Here is a 24,022-nt window from a genome sequence, read left to right on the forward strand (position 1 = left end):
GAATTAGCTGACTGTAATATTGGCCTTCCTGCAATGCAATGAAAAGAAAAATAACCATGGGCTATTATTAACTATGGGCTTATTACATGCAAAACACAGTATTAAGTATTTCATATCTTGTAACTCATTTATCAAATATTTATGAAATAAGTGCCCAGCATTTTTTGATGCTCTAAAATAAGGTCATGAACACAATCCTTATCCTTAACGGGTGGAATTTATAGCTACAAATAAAAACAAAGAAATAATTCTTAGCTCGTTTCGTGTTCACAACAAAAAATGCCCATTATCCTAATGTTCACTGAAGAAACTAATGCTTAGAGAAATTAAATACCTTTTTCAAGGTCAGTGTTGTTAAATGGTCAGGATTTGAACCTAGAATCTTCAGACTCTAATGATTCTGCTCTTAACTACGTCATTAAATTGCTACCCTTTCTTTATATATTTGTATTATTGACTGGATACCTTATTACTCTGATCCTGTTATAAATTTTCTAACCCCCTTTCCTTTGTTTTCTTAGCACATTCATTTAACCAGCCAGCATCAAATATGTGTTGGATACTATCTACATGCTGGGGATACTGGATCCATTAAAACTATAGTCTATGGTAGACATTGAGCTAGGATTTCTCCTACTTTCTGTTGATCTGCCTCTATCTCCAGGACTTGTTTTGCTCCTCCTCTTACATTAAGTGGAATAAAATCTTTCTGTGTCTAAATAATATCCATTTTAGCTTGTATCAACATACCACAATTAACAGATGCTTGTGAATGAACGCTTATGCCATTTAGCAGATGCTTCTAAAAAAGAGTGCTCCCTTGGGGCGCCTGGGTGGCTCGGTCAGTTAAGCAACCCACTTCGGCTCAGGTCATGATCTCATGAGTTTGTGGGTTTGAGCCCTGTGTCAGGCTCTGTGCTGACAGCTCAGAGCCTAAAGCCTGCTTTGGATTCTGTGTCTCCCTCTGTCTCTGACCCTCCCCCACCCACACTCTGTCTTTCTCTCTCCCTCAAAACTAAATAGACATTAAAAAAAAAAAAAAAAAGTGCTCCCAATTTGATTTTCACCATTGGACAACAGTTCTTAACATGAGAATCTCTCTCTTTGTTTTTAATATAATTTATTGATAAATTGGTTTCCATACAACAACGAGTGCTTATCCCAACAAGTGTCCTCCCCAATGCCTACATGAGAATCTCTTTTAATCAATACCTGCTTTGAGTCCAGAGTCACTTTAAGTGCCAAGGGAGAGGACAAATACTTTAAGATTCTTGGAGGTCATCTATTTTATCAGTTCCTGCCTTTTTAGTGTTGACTCAGAGGCAGTTACTTGTTGAGTGAGCTCTCATAGAATTAAAGTTAGGTTTCTTAGAGATCATCCATCCTAGAGGTTTCAAAATGCGGCTGTGCATTAGGATCACTTATGAAGCTTATTAAAAAACACTCCCTTGGTTAAAGACCAATGGAACAGAATAGAGAGCCAAGAAGTCCCACACATGTATGGTCTCTTGATTTCCAAAGTAATTGGATAGGGAAAAGGTAGTCTTTGCAACAAATGGTGCTAGAACAACTGAATATCCACTTGAAACAGAAAATAAACTCCACCTTTACCTCACACCATATACAAAAATTAATTCTCAATAGATAATGAAACTAAAAGGTGGAAGCTAAAACTAAAAGTTTTAGAAAATAACACAAGAGAAAATCTTTACAAATTTGAGGTTTAAAAAGATTTCACAGGTAGAGCACAACAAACACAAATCATATAAAAAGAAAGTAATAAACTGGACTTCATCAAAATTGAAAACATGTATTCTTTGAAAGATATTATGTTAGTTTGCTATGACTGCCATAACAAAATACCACAGACCGGGTGGCTTAAAAAACAGTTTATTTCCCACCGTTCTCGAGGCTAGAAGGCCAAGATCAAGGTGTCAGTAGTTTTGATTTCTTCTGAGACCTCTCTCCTTGGCTTGCAGATGGCTGCCTTCTTGGGGTGTCCTCACATGGTCTTCCCTCTGTATCCGTGCCTTCTAGGTGTCTCCATGTATGTCCAAATTTCCTCTTTTTGTACAGACACCAGTCAAATTGGAATAGGATCTACCCTAATTGTTGCATTTTAATTTAATCACTTCTTTAAAGACCCTATCTCTAAATATTGTCACATTCTGAGGCACTTGGAGTACACTTCAACATGTAAATTTTGGGTGTATTTGATTCAGCCTATAATAAACACTATTAAGAACATTTTAAAGGGAAGACAGTGACAGGGATAAAATTTTCTAATACTTACCTCTGACAAAGGATTTGTACCCAGAATATACGAAGGACTTTTAAAACTTAACAAGAAGACAATTCAATAAAAAAATTGGGCAAAAGATTGAAAGACACATCAGAAAAATGGATATGCAAATGGCTAACAGGCACACAAAAAGATGTTCAACATAATTAGTCATAAGAAAAACAAAAATTAAAACCACAATAAGATTCTACTACATACTTAATTAAATAGATAAAATTAGAAAGAATGACAAGGCCATGTGTTGGCAAGAATGTAGAGCAACTGGAATTGCCACATATTATTGGCAGGAATTGTAACTGATACAACTACTTTGGGAAACAATCTTATAGTTTTTTAAAGCTATATAGATATTACTATACAATGTAACAATTCTACTCCCAGGTTTTCACCAAGTGAAATGAAAAGATCCACACAAAGACATGCATAGAAATGTTAATGGCAATATTATTCATCACAGGCAAAAATTCAAAACAACACATATACCTATCAATGAATTAATGCATAAATAAATTGTGGAATATCTATGTAATAGAATATTACACAGCAAAAAAAAAGAACAAACTACTGATACACCTGGAAATATGAATGAACCTCAAAAACATTGTGCTGAAGGAAAGATGCCAGACACGTAAGAGTTCATACTATAGAGGCACTTGGGTAGCTCAGCCGGTTGAGCATCTGACTTCGGCTCAGGGCATGATCTCTCGTGGGTTCGAGCCCTGTGTCAGGCTCTGTGCTGACAGCTCAGAGCCTGGAGCCTGCTTCAGATTCTGTGACTCCCTCTCTCTCTCTCTCTGCCCCTGCCCCACTTGCACTCTGTCCCTCCCTCTTTCTTTCGAAAAAATAAACATTAAAAAAAAAAACAGTTCATCCTATAGATGCCACATATCAAATCTAGACCAGGCAAACTCATTTGTAGTGACAAAAAGCAGATCACTGGAGGCCTGGAACTGGGAAGGGGACAACTGACCACAAAGAATCTAAGGGAAATTTTGGGAGTTATGTAAATGTTCTGTCTTGATTATGATAGGTATGTGCATGCATGTATGTTAAAACTTATCAACCTTTGCACTTTAATGGGTGCACTTTTTGTATGTTAATTAAAACTCAAAGATGTTTAGATACAATTCAAATGTATTAAATCAAAGTTTCTGGGGCATCTGGGTGGCTCAGTTGGTTAAGCGTTGGACTTCAGCTCAGGTCATGATCTCAGGGTTGGTGACATAGAGCGCTGACAGCACAGAGCCTGCTTGGGATTCTCCCTCCCTCCCTCTCTCTTTGTCCCTCCCTGACTCACACTTTCTCTCTCTCTCTCAAAATAATAAGAAAAAAATATTTTTTTTCTTCAAAAAAAATCAAAATTTCTAAGTAGAGGGCCTAGGAGTTTTTTTTTAGAAAATCTCATCCACAGTTAATTCTGCTTCAGCCAGGGGTGGGGATGGTGATACAGTCCAGCTCTGACTCTGTGCAGGCATCCCTCTATTGCACTGTCCTCAATGCAACTCATGGTCATGCAGCTTCTGCTTGATGCCACCCTGCCTCCACCTCCACCTCCCTTCTACCCTGCCCACAGCTCACTCTCTTGTATGAGAGCCAGTTCTATTTTAGAATAGCTCTTTTTCTCACTATGGCATGCATCTCTCTCGTTTTGATGGTTGAAGTGACAAAACCCTGTGGTCCCTTGCTTTCCTCTATTGCCTCTGCTCTTGCCATTCAGGATTGCCCTAGGAATATCTAAGAAACAAGGGGTCCAACCAAAGTGAACACATAATGTCTTTGATGTTTAAATTAATGTACTGATTTAGCATATACTATTGATTCACCATTTCTTGGTACTGGGCTAGATGCTAGGGTTAGAATAAAGAATATTTATAATGATGGTCCCCATTCAGGTCCTGGCTGGACACTAGACATCTATATTTGAATGTGTGGTGTTAGAGGAAAACGAGTAGACAAAGGTGTGTGGTAGGGTTCCCTTTCTGTCCATGCCCAAAATTAGGGATCCAAGCTCTTTTCATTGATGCCTCAAAAATCTTCACATGCTTTCATTGGCCTATTCCAAAGGCAACACCAACACATTCTGGAATGTAACCAATTATATAGTCTTATTAATTCTAGTACCTATTTTTGCCCCTCTCTTCTACTATCTCCTGGATGTCCTCAATGGTCCTTGTGGGCCCTGACATGTAGCAGAGTCCAACTTATACCTGCTCCCTCCTCTTGAACCACAGTCTGCATCAGAGTCCTAGGCCCACCAGCTGGTAAGGCAAGACTAATCTAACAACTAGATTGTGAAAGAGTCAAAAGTGCTTTTTATGGAGGCAGGAAAAAGTATTCCAAGAGCATATAGCCAGAGTATTTTCATTTGCAAAATATTTTTCACATGTATTATCTCATTTGAACTGACCTACAACTGAAAATAATAATAGCCACCATTCATGAAGTTCCTACCATGTATAGATACTGTGCTAAGTGTCCTGTACTTTTTAAACCTCATTTGAGTCTTGAAACAATTGTAACAATGTACATACCACGTCACTCTCACTTTACAGATGTGGAAACAGAGGCTGAAATAAAGCAAGTAATCTTTCCAAGGTCACACAAATAGTAACTGACAAAATTCAGATTTGAATCCAGTTATGTGTGACTTCAAAGACCACACTCCTAACTACTATTGTCATTAATGATCTTAGCCTAATAATGCCCTGTTCTAAAAAAAAAAATGTTTTTACTTTTCTATCTGTATTGATCTTTAAATGTTTTTAGACGTACCTCTATCAGAATTAGTCTCCTGGTCCTGGCTTCTCTCTGCCCACTGCCCACTCTTCTCCTGAAAAGAGTGACTTTGCAGTTTGGAAATGCATCTTATGTGGCTTAGCCTCTTCTAGGATCTTCTTGGTATTGTCTGTCTAGAAAAAACACATATAGTTGACCCTTGAACAACATGAGTTTGAACAGCAAAGTGCACTTACACACAAATTCTTTTATTTTTTTATTATTTTTTTTATTTTTTATTTTTTTTAACATTTATTTATTTTTGAGACAGAGAGAGACAGAGCATGTGTGGGGGAGGGTCAGAGAGAGGGAGACACAGAATCGGAAGTAGGCTCCAGGCTCTGAGCTGTCAGCACAGAGCCCGACGCGGGGCTCGAACCCACGGACCGTGAGATCATGACCTGAGCAGAAGTCGGCCGCTTAACCGACTGAGCCACCCAGGCGCCCCACACAAATTCTTTTCAATAAATACAGTACACTACTGTAAATGTATTTTATCTTCCTTATGATTTTCTTAACATTTTCTTTTACCTAGCTTATTTTATTGTAAGATATTACAATATCTTATAATATCTTATGTTTATTGTACATATAACATACAAAATATGTGTTAGCTGTTTATGTTATTGGTAAAGCTTCCCGTCAACATTAGGCTATATAAGTTTTTGAAGAGTCAAAAGTTACATGCAGATTTTCTACTGCGTGGAGGGTTGGGTCCCCTAACCCCCAAACTGATCAAAAGTCAACTGTATTTTGATCTGCCCTCTGGGCCATGAATAGATGTATTGGGGTATGTCTTGCTCCTATGAACCAGGCCTATAGTCTTCCAGCTCTGTCCATGACGAAGTAGATAAAGTGACTTTTTAGTTGCAATATTAATGAGACCATTTTTGCCATATGCATAAACCATATGTTCCAATCCAGGATATCTGCACCTTATGTAATTTGAAAAAGGTCAGCATCCTCTATGAAGATCAGCTACTACTTTAACTGGTAAATCTTGAAATCAAGGTAGAATCACAGAAAAGCAGTTAATTTCTTGCTCATGTAAACTCTTGTCTGTGCTTGGGAAGGTTTCCTTTAACTCAGTCATTCAGGAACCCCAGGCTGTGGAAGGCTCTGCTATCTTCAATACTTGGCTTCTAAGATCTACCTGGTCATCAGTGCCTAACTGGAAGACAGAGGAAGACAAAGAATAGCAGATCACAAGGAAGGATTTTCTAGGACAGGCTTGACAACTGATATGCCTTGCTTCTTCCTACATTCTATTCATCACAAGTCAGGCACAACCTCATCTAACTGAGAAGGAGGATGGTAATAGCTGTATGCCCATATAGCTGTAGCTGTATGCCCATTGTGGAAGAAAAATAGGTTTGATCAATAGCTCGTTTTTTTCTGCCACATATTAAGAATGAACAAAGAAGTCCTAAAAATAAGTAAGAAAAAATTTTAAAACATCTAATAAAACATGGGCCAAAGATAAAAATGGGCATTTCACATGAAACACAAATAATGGGCAACAGATGTATCCAGAGGGGTCAGCTTCATTAGTAATCAGAGAAATGAGAATAAAACCACCATAAGATATTGTTTTATAGCCAACGGATTGGCAAGACATTAAAACTCAGATAATGCCAAGTGCTTGCCCGGACGCTTAGTGCAACAGACACTATCAGTGGCTGTCCATCTCCTTTGGCTTCCTCCAGAATCTAGCTGTGGTAGAGTGAAAGCAGTCCGTAAGTGCTGGCATGAGACCAAGTATGGGAGTGGCATAATTTTATGTTTTAGAAATACAGATCCTGAGTCAAATAGATTTAGGCTTGAATCCAGCTTAGCTCCTTGATAATTTCTTCTCGTTGGATGAATTCTTAGCTTCTCTGAGCTTCACTTTCCTAATCTGTAAAATGCACGAACAATAGCACAATATGGAGACTAACAAACTGATGAGCACAAGTACTTAGCGTAGGCCTATATGTTGTACACTCAATAAATGACCATTGTTAAGGAACAGGCTGAGACAATGATGAGGGAGCATTGTCAGAGGGATGAAGAAAGGCCTCAACAATACACACTCAAAGAAACAGTGACTGCTCAAGGCCAAAGGGAATAAAATTGGCTCAACTTTCTGATAATTGGATTTTGGAGTTGCTGAGATTATCGATTTGTTTGAGGGAAATAATTCTTAAGATGTGAAGGTTTTATAAGCCTATAGTTTCTATGACCTCATAAGCAGTCATTGATAATCATTAAGAATTTAGTTTCTAGACTATGTTGTCCTTTGCATGTTAACAATACTACCTTGTGGGTGGTATTTAATTTTTTGTTTTCACTGTTTTTATTTTTCATTTTCCATTTATTTTTCTCTTTTTACACTGGGTAATTGTTTTTTTCCTTAAAGTTCTCATAATCACTCAATCCTTCATATCACCTGCATCAACCATTTACTATCTACCTGGGTCACAGTAGCTCAGCACCCAAGCTAAATTATGCCCTTTTGTAATCAACTAAGTCAGCCAGTCATTTCAACTGTTCCACACAAAATCAAGTTCCATATACCACAAGTTTCCATTCCCTTCTTTAACTCAGTCAATAATGTGTATTACAAAATAGATGTGAAAATACTTCACTTAAACCCTCTCAAGGGTAAATGTTGAGAGTGTTTGTAGAGTAACATATCAAGCCACATATACCTTGTGGATTGTACAGCCCCACAGAATAAATCTTCATGTATTTTAGAGTCATTGTTACCACCCACTCCTGTTTTTCTTCATGCTAAGAAAGCCTAAGTTTTTCATCCCTCTTTATAGGTCTGGTATCCATTGTTAAAAAAAAAAAAACAACAAAATTCAATCCAATAAATTTGAAGATCTAATTGGTTTATTAAGCAATCATGATCAGGTAGCATCCCATTCAGCAAAAATAATGAATGAGCTTACAGAGGTGTTTTGAGGAGTTGTACAAAATGGAAAGTTTTTATAGGCAGGACAGCGGGGCAAGGAAGCTATTAATTAGCAAGAGAAAATAAAAGGGTGGTTCAGGCCAGGACATCTCCTTTTGGAGGGGAAGGACATGACAGAGGTTTTTGTTTGTTGGTTGGTTGGTTTGTTTATTTATCACACAGATGACCTCACTATCACAGATCAGGAAATTTCAGAGTGACTTTTAAAAGGCCACATTACTGGGGTAGGTTGAAATTGTAATTAAATCTTGGTTTGCTGTCTTGAGAGGCAAATGACTCCATCTTGAGCTGTTTTTTTTGTTTTCTTTTTCTTTCTTTCTTTCTTTCTTTCTTTCTTTCTTTCTTTCTCTCATTCTTTCATTCTTTCATTCTTTCTTTCTTTTTTAACACCATCCTACACTCCAAAGCTTTTTCAAGTTCTTACATCCCATAGCCATATACCCATGCCCAAACCTATACCTACTGTTCTTGGAGGTTCTTGTTTGGTACATTTAGTCATGTGGATTCATCACAACTAACACTACTGTTACTGGAATTAGCTTGTTCATACTGGCCACAGTGTTCTCATTCTACATATTGTACTCAGCAAATGCCAGACCTGAACTGGTGAAGAAAATGAATTAAATTCTGATTCTGTCCCCACACATACCCATACATTTTATCCTCTGTCATTTGATGTCCATTTTCCAAAGTTCTGGTTATCTCTTCTGCTCCTATCTCTTTTGGATACCTACTTCCATCCCGGTTGAAGATGCTTCAAACTAAATTAGCATGTTTCTTCCTTTCTATAATTACATCTTGAGGGCCAACACCAAGGTGGACATGCCACAATTTCTGCCCTATGAGAGTTTACCCTCTGGTAATGTAGACAAGATAACACACACTCAGGACCCTATGCCATAGCATTATATCGCAGAGTGTTGTGGAATAACAATAGGGGAGCAGGGAGGACTTCTCCATGATTATGATGCCCCAAATGTTTCTTGAGTGACAAATGAGCTTACAAAGAGAAGACAGGTCAGTGAGAAAAGCTATGACAGCGCTTCCCTCCTCTACAATGTACCAAGTATGCACTCTCTGGGTGTTACCCTAATTCAGTGCACACTCATACTCAGGGTTTTGTTAACTAGAAACTCAGTTTCTAGGGTGTTGACAAGCTACTAAAAACAGTGAAACACATGCTAAATGTTTTTTTTAAGCTTTACAAAACATTCCAGATGAATTTCTGGTAATCCTGATAGTGATTGCCAATCAGTCCATGAATCATAAACTATTACTTGCTTCTCCTTGGCAGTGAGGATATTGCTGGGCCGGGGTTGAATCAATCTCCTCAGCCCATTTTTATAATGGTGGAGATGAGGGACTTCTGGGGTTCACTAAAATCCCAGGAGCATTATGTAAGCTGTTGAGGCTTGAGGATGTCCAAAAAATAGGCCCCTGTGAGTTCAGATATAATTGAAAGTTAGGAATAGGGGTACAGATGGTAACTAAAATGTTAGCTTCATTGCTATTTAAAATTGGATAGGAACACATGGCTTATGTGTGGCAAAAATGGTCTTATTAATACTGTACCTAAAAAGTCACCTTATGCAGCTAGTCACAGACAGTGATGGGAAATGACATGCCTAGTTCTCAGGGGCAGGATCTATCCCACTAAACCTGGCCCAGACAGCATACCAGAATGCATGCTCTTTCCAGGCAGACAGACACCGAGAAGATCCCAGTAGGGACTCAGCCACACACAAGCAATTCCAGATCAAAAAGTCACCCATACTCCCAGGGTAAGAATGGGCAGGGAGCAGAGAGAAGCCAGGACCAGGAGGCTAACTCATAAAGTTTAGTTTGTTTCCACATATTTATTTCCTTGTGATAAACATACAGCTCTTAGATAAAGGAACTATGTCTTAACCACCTTTTTATCTCCAGTGCTCTGCTCTATGCCTGATACGTAGTAGACACAAAATACTTGATTGATCAATTAATTAATTTTATAACCTAAATTGTCTAATTCTAGAAATGGCAATATTCTACTACTTACCTAATTACTTTGCCTTGACTCTGCTCTTTTATTTTACTCCCCTTTTCCTCTCCTCTCTCTACCCAGGATTCTGAATCTATCCTTATTAGACCATTTCCCCTTTCACTCTCATATAATTTATAAACTTATTATATGCACTTTAACATTAGAACAACATGAGCCTTAGAAAGTAGTGTTAATGGAAGTCCAACAGGAAAAAATGAAGTCAATTGTTGAGATGTCTTGTAGTTTGTATGTATCTCTTTGCTTCTCTCTAAAAAGAAAAGGGAGGGAGGGAGGAAAGGAGGAGAGGGAAGAGGGGCAGAGAAAAGAAAAGGAGACAGAGGAGGAGAGGGAGAAAGAGGAGAGGAATGGAGGGAGAGAGAGAGAGTTATTAAAGTTGGCTCCTTGATGTGTGTGAGGGGATAGGTCCCTTGGAGAGATCAGAATACTATTGCACTAATAAGAGAAATAGCACAGAGTAGTGTTTACATGTGGGACCATACTGCCTGGGTTTAAATTCTGAGTCTGCCACATACCAATTATGACCTCGACAATTTTCTTAAACTTTCTGTGCCTCAGTTTCCTAACCTTTAAAACAGAGGTGATAAAATACTTCACAGGGTTGTAGTGAAGAGTAAATGTATGTAAAATGTTTAGATCATAATAATACATAATGAGCACTATATAGATGGTAGCTGTCACGATTACTCTGGGGGGTTCCTAGTAAGTTTACAGAACAACTGAATGAAAAATCTGGATATGAAACTAGATGTAGCATGTACTAGAGGTCATTTCAAAGAGGGACAAGATGTTCTAGGATGGCGAATACTTGACATCTAAGCTAACACTACCCTTGACCTGTGCTTATGACAGGAATTTCATACCAACCATGAATTCATTTGCTCTGAGCCTGGACGTAGTTTCAGAATTTTTCTCCGAATATCATACCACACAGTCACTCCTAGTCAATTACAGCCAGAAAATAAGGTGAAGCCTATTTGCTAGCCCTATTAGAGGCCCAGTATAAAGTTAGTCACCAGGAAGGTGGCCATGATATGAGTTTGGGCTGGGTCTCTTGGAGGACCGGTACAGACCAAATGAGCCACCTGGTGGAGGGGCCTTTCTGTCTATAACCTAACCCCACTGAAGTTCCTTCTGCTGATGAGAAGTCAAATCATATTTCAGAGCAAATAACAAAAGAAACTTCCATAATGACAACATGACAGTGAGACCAAGACCCAAGTGCCTATTCACATGTATGTGAAAAGAAGAAACAGATAAAGTGTCTCATAGGCTAAGTCACTTGCTTACTTTGTTCATTTTGATATGCTTGGGCCATACCCTCAGTGTTTTCCTTTCAACAATTTTACTTCTCCTCACTAAGCTCATATTTGGTCCTCTCAGAAGTGTGTATTTGGAAAGAAACGGACCCAGAATGGTGACTGAGACTGGCATTAGTCAGAGAATGATACTGATGTTCATTGTAATTACTTGAGCAGACTAAGCTGGGAGCACTGGTAACTGAACCTCTTTTTTCAGGAATGAAGGAATCAAGATTCCTTTTTCCAAGTGGGACAGTTTTATGTATTAAAGTGTTTGTGTGCGTGTGTCTCCTACATCTAGACCATCATGATAGAAAAAACACATACTGTAACTAAGCCCTAGACCCAAGGGCAAAAGTCCATCTTCCTGAAGACTTAATGAAACTCTTTTCCAAAACCTTCACTTAATTCCTATGTCTGGGGTAAATTTTGTATATGGAGGCATTGACACTGGAGGGGGAACCAGACCTTAGAATTGGACAGGGAATGAGCAGTATTTTTTCCTTACATGTTGAAATGAGCATATCAGTCTTGCTTACTTTCAGCTCTACATCTGCTATATCTCCTGCTAACTCATTTGAATCCATGCCCATCAGATACCACTATGGGATTCCCCAAAGTTGTTGGAGATGAGGATTCTGCCTTCAGCAGCATCAATTCTGGTAGCTTCCAATCCCCAGCTCACCTGGTAGATCAACATTTGCAAGCGGACACCTCTAGAGGGAGCTAACTTTATTGGCTTCATTTATAATATAATGGGCAAGGAATTGTAAAATATGGGATTTTTTCAGTGTCTCCAGAATTTGAAGACTTTCAGGGGACCCTATAATTATGCAAGAGGGCAGTCATGTGGTAAGGCATAGAATCCATGAAGGAGAAGGAGAAAGAGAAGGAGGAGGAAAAGGAGGAGGAGGAAGAGAAGGCTACTTGCAAAGAATAGAGATTTATAAGTTCCTAAAAGGCATTTCAAAGGGATACTGTTTTCCTCCCCAAATTTCTGTGATTCTTACTTTAATATATCTGATTCCACCTCGATAAAACATTAGCAGTCAATGGTGGCAGAAAAGGGAGACTGTATGAAGAGCAACGAAGAGATGTAGTCTGACTGGAACTTCATACTTTATCAAATGTATAAGATATTTTCAACCTAATGTTCATGTTTCCGATGAGATGCAGGCACTTGGGCTTGTGGGCTCTAACCAATGTGAAGCTGGGAAACAGCTGTGTGGAATCTGCAACTCCTAGATATGTTAAGATTTGGCTGATTCCCCGCAACATCTCAAAGTTTCCGCATAATACTCAGCTAAACAGAACAGCAAATAATGAGCACTGATACAACCAGACAGAAAAAGTATAGCTTCAGGCTGCCAGCGGACAGACAACCTGCCATTCTCTGCAGGTAAATGGGGCTTCTGAATTAGAGTCTGGAAAGGAGAGAAATAGGAGGGGATTCTGCTAGCCTGCTGTAGCCCTGAGCTCCCAGAGGCATCCAGTTGATACTATACAGCAATGCCAGGAAGAGTGGTTGGGGATGGCAGAGAGGATGCCCAGGACCCAGACCCCCAGTGAAAGGAACCGAGCTCTGTTATACAATTTCCAAGGCAACATAGACACTGGGTCTCAGTCATAATAGAAAATAACTTCCTTTGGTAGTCCCCAAACACTTCCACCTCCAACTGCAAAGGGCTTATCAGGCTGAGGACAAGGGGCTCAGCCTATGCTAAAAAGGAGTCTCTTGTGTTCTAATTAGTGACCTGAACAGGCTTAAAGGATGAGTGGGATCAAGGAATTAAAAAAAAAAAAAAAAAAAAAGAGTGGCTAAGAGACTGTATTTCACTTGCGGTCACCCTAAGGCCAGAGAACATATTAGAAAAAAAAAAAATTGGAACCAAAGTAGATCCAAAATGGTATGTCTCAGAGAAATATTATCCTTGTGAAAACTGCAGTGACCTCTAAAGAGAAAGTGAAAACTGTGTAAAGTAATAAAACGCTTAGCTGAGACCCTTATGGAGTCACACCTGGATCACAGCCACAGCCTCCCCACCTAGCGTTCTTGCATCTAGTCACTCTTTCCCAGTCCATCTTGCATAATGGCATGAGACATTGATCTTCCCAGAACTTTCCTTCCATCATGTTATCATCCCCTGCTCAGAAAAAGGTCAAGGCATCTTTGCTGCAACTCCCAGAAAGTCAGCTTCATGTATCTAACTGTCCTCACTTGTAACCATAAAAGTCGGCATATTCACTTACTCTTGGACCAACAAGCCATGAGGAAGCCCAGCAAGAGAAGAAAGGACATGTGCTTCAGTGCCCAACAGACTCGCTTTTGATGTCAGTTCCTGTGCTTGACCAGTGGCAGAACTCATTCATGTTATTTGATTTTCTCAGCCCCATCTGTAACACAAGGATAATACCAAACCTCATAGCAGTTGTCATGACAAAATGGCAAACTGTGTCTAAAGTACTCAGTGTTACAGAGCCTGCAACCCACTGCAAATTCATAGGTAATACTTTTTGCTTACTAATCATTTCCTGTTTTCCAAATTTTCTGTGATATTACCTTAATATTTAAAAATATATAATAAAGAAGTATAGTATATCACCTTATCAAAACTAGGGAACAATGTCTTAGATGATGAGGGAGAACAGAACCTGGAGAAATTTTGAGGGAGGGTAGCAGCTATATTTGCTGCTTGGTCTGCTTCTGTTTGCAAATTCACAAGTTCCTCCTAAGTGTCATCTGCATTTTCCTTGACATCCTAAGTTGTTCTGTGACTTCAAATGACAACAGTAATAGTAGCTCTATAGAAGAGCTCAAATAGAAGACACCAGCATCAACAGACACAGAAACCCTCCCTACAGAAAGTTCCAGCATTTAAATGTCACTGTGTTAGATCCATAGTCCTTGCTTATACAGTTCATGTTTTCTTCAACATGTTCTACAATGAGAAAAGGCTGACAGTACACAGCTGGTTTTGTACCTTCTAAGTTGTTCATCAGAAGACATATTTTACATGACCACAGCTAAGAGCCGTTTTGTGAAGATAGCAGGTGAGCTGTGCACAAGGCTGTTTCGGGAACGTACACATGCCAAGTGTGCTATTCTGTGTTCTTACATTCTTTTTCCCCTAGGAGCTGAACTCCCATTTGGCTGTTCTAGTTCCTCCAGGGAACTAAGGTAAGTTTCCATCTTCAAAAAAGTAATTAAAAAAGGAAATGAAGTTGAAAAGAAGATTATGTGGTGGTCATCATCTTCCTGCCCAAATTCAAATATTCACTAACCTTCAGGGCATAAAAGACAGGGAAAAAATCTTCAAGGCATAATAAACACAGAAATGATAACATCTAAGGAATAGACAATAAAGAGAGCAAATTTAGGATCAGAACAAGAAATTATATTAAGAAAACAGAAGGTGGCTTATAAGTGGAAATGGTAGATTTGTTCTACTAAAAAAAATGTATATTTTCGAAGCAATAGGAGAACAAAAAAATTTTAAAAATAAGTTTTTGCTAATATACTTTTTCAGAAGCAGAGCACAAAATCCAAAAAGAACTCTACCCTTTTTTAATTTATTTTTTTTAATTGAAGTATAATTAACATACAATGTGATGTTAGTTTCAGGTGTACAACATTTGATTTGACAATTCTATATATTACTCAATGCTTACCATGATAAGTGTAGTTACCATCTGTCACCACACAGCCTTATTACAATATTTTTGACTATACTCCCTATGCCATACTTATCATCTATGTGATTTAGTCATTTCATTATGGGAATTTTGTATCTATTCCCTTTATTTCACCCATCCCCTCACCAACCTCCCTTCAGGCAACCACCAGTTTGTTCTCTGTATTTGTCTGCTTTTTTTCATGTTAGTTTGGAAGAACTCTACTTTTAATCTCTTATATGACACAGAAGAATGAACAGCTGCCACAAAGGAATCAAGAATACAATAATTCACTAAAGTGAACATTTCAGGAGGGAAAAGAAGAAACTTGCACCATTAGGAAACCCAATGTCTGCTTACACAGCTGAAAAGGGGTATCCAGATGGCAAGGGGGAAATGAAAAACAACCTCATTTGACTTTGTACTCACCTTTTTTTGTATGTCACAAACTGATCCAATCAGGAAAAAAAGACTATGGGTGTTTCTGAGTGCAGTTTCCACTGCATTATACACACAGGGTTGTTTTAAACCAACGCTGTGTGGAGCTATTGCCTTAACAGAGTTTGGTGGCCAAGGCCAGAAACTCTGGTGTGACAAAGACTGGGGAGGAAAAAAAGATTCAGAACATAGACAGAGAATTAAAGACAGACTCTGAGAGGTTCAAAATTTTAAAAAGAAATAGCTTCAGTAATCTGAATCATTAGTTTCCTGAAGCCTAAGAGAAGAGGCTTTTAGTAAGTTTCCAAATAAACTTTATAGACCCAAATTAAATAGGCTGTTATTGGAGCCTTGGGAAAGATTCAGAATATCCTAACCTCTCACCGTAGTTCTGCCAACACTTTTTATTTACCTCTTGCTGCTTCTTCAATGCCTCAGGTTTCTCATATCCCCATACTAAGCACTCCTGACCCTCTTCTCTCAGACAAGAAGTGCATCCATTCTTCTAAATACTCATTTTATGTTATGGTTGTTGCATATTGTTTCCTCTCCAATAAATTTTTACTTTTTCCAAGTCACAAAGGCAGGCTCCTATGTTTGCTTCGAGAAGCTTTATAATTTTAGCTTTTACATTTCATGATCCATCTTGAATTAATTTGTGTGTAGAGTGAGAGGTAGGGGTTGATGTTACTTTTTTCCATGTGTTTAGCCCAGTTGCTCAAGCACCACTTGTTGAAAAGATTTTCCTCTCCCCATTGTATTGCCTTGGCACATTCGTTGAAAATCAGTTGACCGTATACGTGCGGTTTAATTTCTGGATTCTATTTTGTTCTGATGTATTTTTCAGTTTTTAAGCCAGCACCACCCTGCTTTGATTATCATAAAATTTATAGTAATCAACTTTCACATTTCATAGATATCATGATGCAGAAGCCTAGAACTTAAGTCCTAAGGCTGACTTTGGCATTATCTAGCTGTGAAATTTTGTACAAGTCATCTGATTTCTCCATGACTTAATTTATTCACCTATAAAATAAGAGGTCGTAGATCAGAGCTGCGAATTAAAATACTTGGCAGATAATTTCAATTAATTAATCTGGAAGTTTCAACACAAATAAGGAGTGGTGGGCAATGTGCCAAAGTTCATGTCCAATCTAAAGAGGAAAGTTACCACACAATTCTAGGTTGCAGGAATGTAAGTTTGCTGTTGCCAAATCTTCTGATTTTTCCAGAGAAGCCAGAAACCTGTATTTTTATGTGAAATCTTCTGACTTTTAAAGCACCATGCAGGCCAAATAAAACACAGATGCTCAGCCTGTGAGCTGCCAGTTTGAGACCCATGAACCAACAAATCTCTCAGAATGTTAATTCTTCTTTTATAGTGTTATTGTGAAGAATAAATGAGGTAACATATGAAAATGCCTAGTACTATGCCCAGTACATAATAAGTATTTAGTAAAAATTCTGTATTTTCTTCCTGATTAAACATTCCATAAGTTGTACCCCAAATTTCTATCACTAAGCCTGTTCTTTTTTTTTAAGTTTATTTATTTATTTTGAGAGACACAAAGACAGTGCAAGTTGGGGAGGGCAGAGAGAGGAAGACAGAGAATCCTAAGAAGGCTCTGCACTCTCAGTGTGGAGCCTGATGTGGGACTCAAACTCATGAAACCATGAGATCATGACCTAAGTTGAAACCAAGAGTCGGATGTTTAACCAACTGAGCGATCCAGGCACCCCACTAAGCCTGCTCTTCTTATTAGCTGAGAGGCATTTCCAACTATTAGTGCCTTTATCATTTAGTTCACAATCTATCCTACATTAGAAACTTCTGGTTCCCCCTCTGGAACCTTCCTCCATGTTTTACTGTGCCCACATAGGCTGACCTATGTGAACTTCATGAACAGGCATTTTATGGTCAGTGGCCAATGGAGACATCAACAAAAGATTCAAGGGTTGGAGGAGAGTGAGGTTGGAGTGCATAATCCCCCAGCGCCCTACCTGTTGAATCATCAGGGCTGACTATGGCCTGAAGCCATAGTTCTCTTCAGCCTGCTCTCTCCATACTGCCCACCACCATTCTTGCATTCTACTATTTTCTCCTGCTGACCTTTCAAGACAAGAAGTGGTTAATAGATCTCATGTTCTTTAAACTCTGTCCACTCAAAGTCACTCAATTTGAGTGTACTATGTCATCTTGTTCATAGATGTTGTCTAATATGCCAACCTCCCACTCCAAACAGAATTCCCTCCTTTGTCCCCTTTCTCAATCAACTTTGCCACTATCTTGCCAATTAACCAGCCTTAAGATGATGCTCCTCTCATGGCACCCCTATACCTTATTTATCCCTATGGATGAGCCAGGAAAAAAGGCAAGAAATGACACTCAACAAAAACTAGTGTAATCGGTTACATTCAAGGATGAGTTGGCCACATTTTCTAGGACTGGAGTTTCTAATGAAATAACATTAACTGCTTTTGAGGCTGCAGTTTCTTTTCTTTATTTAACCAGGCCAAAAGGGTGAAGGCTCAGAGCTGTTCTGTGTAGCCCTTTTTTCTCTCCTTTGTGGATATTTTTTCATTCATGCCTAGAGCCACCAGCACTTTTTCCCGGGCACTGGGTATGCTCTGAATTTGTCTTTCCATACCATCGGTGTAAGACGTCCTATTCATGCTGAACTTAATACACATAGGAGCTGTTTGGTCTGCTTTGGATCTAAGCTATACATAGGCTGCTTCTGTGCCTTACAAAGTTTTCATGTGGTTCCTCCTAGCTTATTTTGCACTGGCATTCCAAGCTGAAGTCTCTGCTAATAGCAGTATTACTCTGCTTGTTCTTACTTGCTTTTCTCGTATCTTATTTAGTGACCTCAGAAGCAGGAGACTTGGATGGATTAAAGCAGAATTTATGGACTTATTATACTAGCATAAAATTCCAACCCAACCTATAATCAATACAAAATACTTGACATTGATTTTTACTCATGCCGATTCTTCATCACCAGTGTTCACTCTATCACATGCCCTTTGTTTCAAAATGCCATTTGTATCTGCATTCCATTCTGCATTCTTGCCTTCATCCCACTTGTCTTCATCCCTGACCCATCATGCCAATCCAATTATAAGAACCTCTGCCCTTTCATGTCCATTTTGCCCACCTCTGCCAGACTGACCTTTCCTGTAGAATATTTCCACCATGACTCTTTATTACATATTACTTAAAATATAAATTCCATGGCACAGGCTTTAATGTTGCCCATAATATTCACAGCCAATTTCAACTGTCCTGAAGAGAAGGGTGAGAGAGAGCAATCTTCTCAGTGATTCTTCTGCCTACCATGCTTGTTTCTACCTCCAAGCTGTTCCCTAGCCTGATATGCCATATCACCTTCCTTCTTCCTATAACCAAGCCCCGTTAGGTCATATCCTACTTTCCCAATTAATCCTTTCCTTCTAAATTTAATCAATAGTTAATTCTTCCTATGAACTCACATGAGAAGTTTAGCCTTTTCCATACAATATAACCATTAAACACACATTATCTCATGTCATTTTCTAACTGCTTTAAGTATATTTGCATTAAATATATTGCTTAGTGTTAATGCTGGGGTTTTAAAAGATATCATGATTAGGGGACATAGGAGATGTTCCCATTTTACTCTTGGTCCAGACATTTGTTCCTCTTCCTCAGGACTCTAAAAGATATATTGCTAACAAGGAGGATAACAAATAGATACACATCTTATTTATAGCTGGGCTTGGTTCCTTATACCAAATGTAAACCCATCTAGTAATTGGGCATTGGCTTGAAACTTAAACCTAAGAGGAAGGCTTCTGAAGAGGAAGTTCTTCTAAAGCCAAATTTACTAATAGCTTTCCAAGACTGAGTCAATGAGAGTTTCACATGCATATAAGAGAAGGGAGAGAGAGAGAAAGAGAGAGAGAATATCAAGCATTCTATCACATAGACTTAACTTTAACTTCTGCTACATGTAAATCAAGAGAATGAGAGAGTCACACTTACAAGTTCATGGATTTTTAACCTATACTGAGGCAGTGACAGCACCCATTATTAAATAAAGCCTAATCAGAATCCTAAATTCTGATCGAATCAGATTAGTATTTAAAATAATAGTTAAAAGCCTTGGATTTAGAGTCAGACTGTATGGGTTTGAACCCCAGCTAACCACTCTGACCTAAAGCAAGATATTTTAACTTCATTGTGCTACAGTTTTCTCATCTGCAAAATCACAACAGCAACTGTACCTTCCTTACAGGATAATTTTGAGAAAAGATCTGCAGTGATATTGGAACAGTGTTTACCACTGTTATGGAGGATAGAAGAGGAGAAGAAGGAAAGAAATGTACACATGCCCCCCCCCACACACACACCAAGGGTCACATTGCAATAGTTCTAAGCAATGTGCAACATGTTGCCAAATTCAGAGTCAGCTCTGAATGTATGCTTGGTTTGAGATGTTTGACAGTACCAGATATCCTGCTGTTCCTTTAATTGACAAGGAGACCAGACCTGGAAAGGATGTGGAGAAAAACCCAAATAACTTGATAACTCAACTAAAAGATTCAAGAAATGAGGAGCAGTACCTATTAACTGTTTCAGGGTCCCCTCTCTAGTTTCTGGAGGGCACAGGACTTACTCTGATTAATATGTCTGAAATACCATTTTAAATCCTTGTTTATCCCCTTGAGATATCAACTTATTTCTGTAAAATAATTTCTCTCCCAGAGTCACTGGGAGAAAATAAATAAATATCATATTAGATTCTTCAATTAGCTACAGCCTGCAAATTGAAGTCAATAGGAATCAAGAGGTTGGTTACCTTCTTTTTTTTTAATGTTTATTTATTATAGAGAGACAGAGAGACACAAAGTGTGAACAGGGGAGGGGTAGAGAGAGGAGGAGACACAGAATCTGAAGCAGGCTCCAGCCTCTGAGCTGTCAGCACAGAGCCCGACGCAGGGCTCGAACTCACAAACTGTGCGATCATGACCTGAGCTGAAGTTGGTCACCCAACCAACTGAGCCACCCAGGTGCCCCAAGAGGTTGGTTACCTTCTGATCAAGACCAGCCTCATAGGTAAGCAGACTGGTGTTCCCTAATACTGATTTAAAAGTATCTGAGAATATCCAACTTGTCCCAGGTTTCCATCTCACTACCTTCTAGAGTTTCTACTTAAAATCTCAGTTGTGCTTTCCTACTACTTTTATTCATAAATTCAATTTTTCATTCATTCACTTATTCATTTTAAACACTGAGTACCAACTAAAACACACACGTATACACACACACACACACACACACACACAGAAACACACACACGTACAAAATAACTGTGACTCCTGTACAAGGCTTAAAGAAGTTTAGAGATGAAAAAAAAGATGCCCCTGCCCTTAAGAAGCAAAGACATTAGAAATATTACTGGAAAGATAATAAGTGTTTCTGCCTTATAGGATATTGTGACAATTAAATGAGATAATGAATATAAAGTCATTTCACAATTCCTGGCACATAATCAATAAATATTTCTTGTAATTACTGTCATCAGTATTAATAGAGCTGTAAGGGTTTAGAGAACTTTGAGCCCAAGTGGTTCTCACACTTTTGCATGCATCAGAATTACTGGAGGGCTGGAAAAAACCTCAAATGCTGGGCCCCACCTCCAGAGTTTCTGATTCAGTAGATCTGTGGTGAGTCTTGAGAATTTGCATTTCTAACAAATTCTCAGATGATGTTAATACTGCTGATCTGGGGTCACACTTTGAGAACCCAGCTGTATTCCAGCCTCCTCATTTTACAAACGAGGAATGAAGCATTATAGGGTTAACTGATTAGACCAAACACTCATCAATAATCAGCTCTTCTGACCCCACCTGTCATTACTCTGTTGCCCCTCTCTGATAACTGCATACATACCTTATCAGAGGTTTTCATTTTATTAGCCTGAAAGAAAGCAGTATTATAGGTTCTACAGGTGTCATACATGTTTGTGCATGAATGGGTGAGAGGACAGGAGATAACTGTGGACAGGGAGCTCTACAGGTTAAGTATGAATAGCACTTGTATTAGTTACCTGTTGCTGGGTAACAAGTTCTACTCCCTGCACACATTTTTTTTTTAATTTTTAAGTCATACTCCCCCAAAAGGAAGAAGGCCCTGGGCTGTGGGATGTAGAAGTCTTGAACCTATGAACTCAAACACTAAACATTTATTATCTCAGTTTCTGTGCATCAGGAATTCGGGCATGGCTTACCTAGATAGTTTTCTTCAACGTCTCTCATAATGCTACAGTGGTCCCATCTGAGGTGGTGCATAAGGCTGAGGTCTCATCTGAAGACTTGCCTAGGCAAGGATCTGATTTCAAGGATCTGATTACATGGTTTTCGGTAAGATTTATTTACCCGGGGTTTGGGAATAAGGGCTTCAGTTCCTCACTACCTCTTCTTGGCCAGAGACCTTCTTCAGTTCTTTGCCATGTGGGCCCCTCAAATAGTTTAGCTTGCTTCATCAAAGCCAGGGAGATAGAGGTAGACAGAGTGTGTTGATCAGACAGAAGTCATAATCGTTGCAGACGTGATTATGAAGGTGACATTCCATCCTTTTGCCCTATTCTATTGGTTATAAGCAACTCTGTGTATTCAGCCCACTTTCAAGGCAAGAGAATTACACAAGGGTATGAATACCAGCAGTGGAGATAATTAAGGGCCATGTCCAAAACTACCTGCCACACTACTCAGGTAAACCAAATTCCTCATTTCACAGATGATGCTCAGACACTACACGTGGCTTAAAAAAGATCATGTGAAACAAGGGCCCCGAATGATACATTGGATCAGATGGACTTGACAGATATATTTAGAACTCTGCATCCCAAAGCAACAGAATATACTTTCTTCTCGAGGGCACATGGAACATTCTCCAAGATAGATCACATACTGGGTCACAAAAAAGCCCTTAATAAGTATAAAAGAATTGAAATCATACCATGTACACTTTCAGATCACAATGCTATGAAACTTGAAATCAACCACAGGAAAAATTCTAGAAAACCTCCAAAAGCATGGAGGTTAAAGAACATCCTTTTAAAGAATGAATGGGTCAACCAGGCAATTAGAGAAGAAATTAAAAAATATATGGAAACAAATGAAAATGAAAATACAACAATCCAAAAGCTTTGGGATGCAGCGAAGGCAGTCCTGAGAGGAAAATACATTGCAATCAGGCCTATCTCAAGAAACAAGAAAAATCCCAAATACAAAATCTAATAGCGCACCTAAAGGAAATAGAAGCAGAAGAGCAAAGACACCCCAAACCCAGCAGAAGAAAAGAAATAATAAAGATCAAAGCAGAAATAAACAATATAGAATCTAAACAGAACAAAACAAAACAGTAGAGCAGATCAATGAAACCAACAGTTGGTTTTTTGAAAAAATAAACAAAATTGATAAACCTGTAGCCAGGCTTCTCAAAAAGAAAAGGGAGTTGACCCAAATAGATAAAATCATGAATTAAAATGGAATTATTATAACCAATCCCTCAGAAATACAAGCAATTATCAAGGAATACTATGAAAAATTATATGACAACAAACTGGACAACCTGGAAGAAATGGACAAATTCCTAAACACCCACACACTTCCAAAACTCAAACAGGAAGAAATAGAAAATTTGAACAGATCCATAACCAGCGAAGAAATTGAATCAGTTATCAAAAATCTCTCAAAAAATTAGAGTCCAGGACCAGATGGCTTCCCTCGGGAATTCTACATTTAAAGCAGAGATAATACCTACCCTTAAGCTGTTCCAAAAAATAGAAAGGGAAGGAAAACTTCCAGACACATTCTATGAAGCCAGCATTACTTTGATTCCTAAACCAGATAGATACCCAGGAAAAAAGAGAACTACAGGCCAATATCCCTGATGAATATGGATACAAAAATTCTCAACAAGATACTAGCAAATCAAATTCAACAGCATATAAAAAGAATTATTCACCATGATCAAGTAGGATTCATTCCTGGGTTGCAGGGCTGGTTCAATATTCACAAATCAATCAGTGTGATACATCACATTAATAAAAGAAAAGATAAGAACCATATGATCCTGTCAATTGATGCAGAAAAAGCATTTGACAAAATTCAGCATCTTTTCTTAATAAAAACGCTTGAGAAAGTTGGTATAGAAGGAACGTACTTAAACATCATAAAAGCCATTTATGAAAAGCCCACAGCTAATATCATCCTCAATGGGGAAAAACTGAGAGCTTTCCCCCTGAGATCAGGAACACGACAGGGATGTCCACTCTCACCGCTGTGGTTTAGCATAGTGTTGGAAGTGCTACCATCAGCAATCAGACAACAAAAGGAAATCAAAGGCATCAAAATTGGCAAACATGAAGTCAAGCTTTCACTTTTTGTAGATGACATGACACTATACATGGAACACCCAACAGACTCCACCAAAAGTCTGCTAGAACTGATACATGAATTCAGCAAAATCGCAGGATACAAAATTA

This window comes from Panthera leo, chromosome D1 (assembly GCF_018350215.1).
Source record: "Panthera leo isolate Ple1 chromosome D1, P.leo_Ple1_pat1.1, whole genome shotgun sequence".
Classification (NCBI taxonomy): domain Eukaryota; kingdom Metazoa; phylum Chordata; class Mammalia; order Carnivora; family Felidae; genus Panthera; species Panthera leo.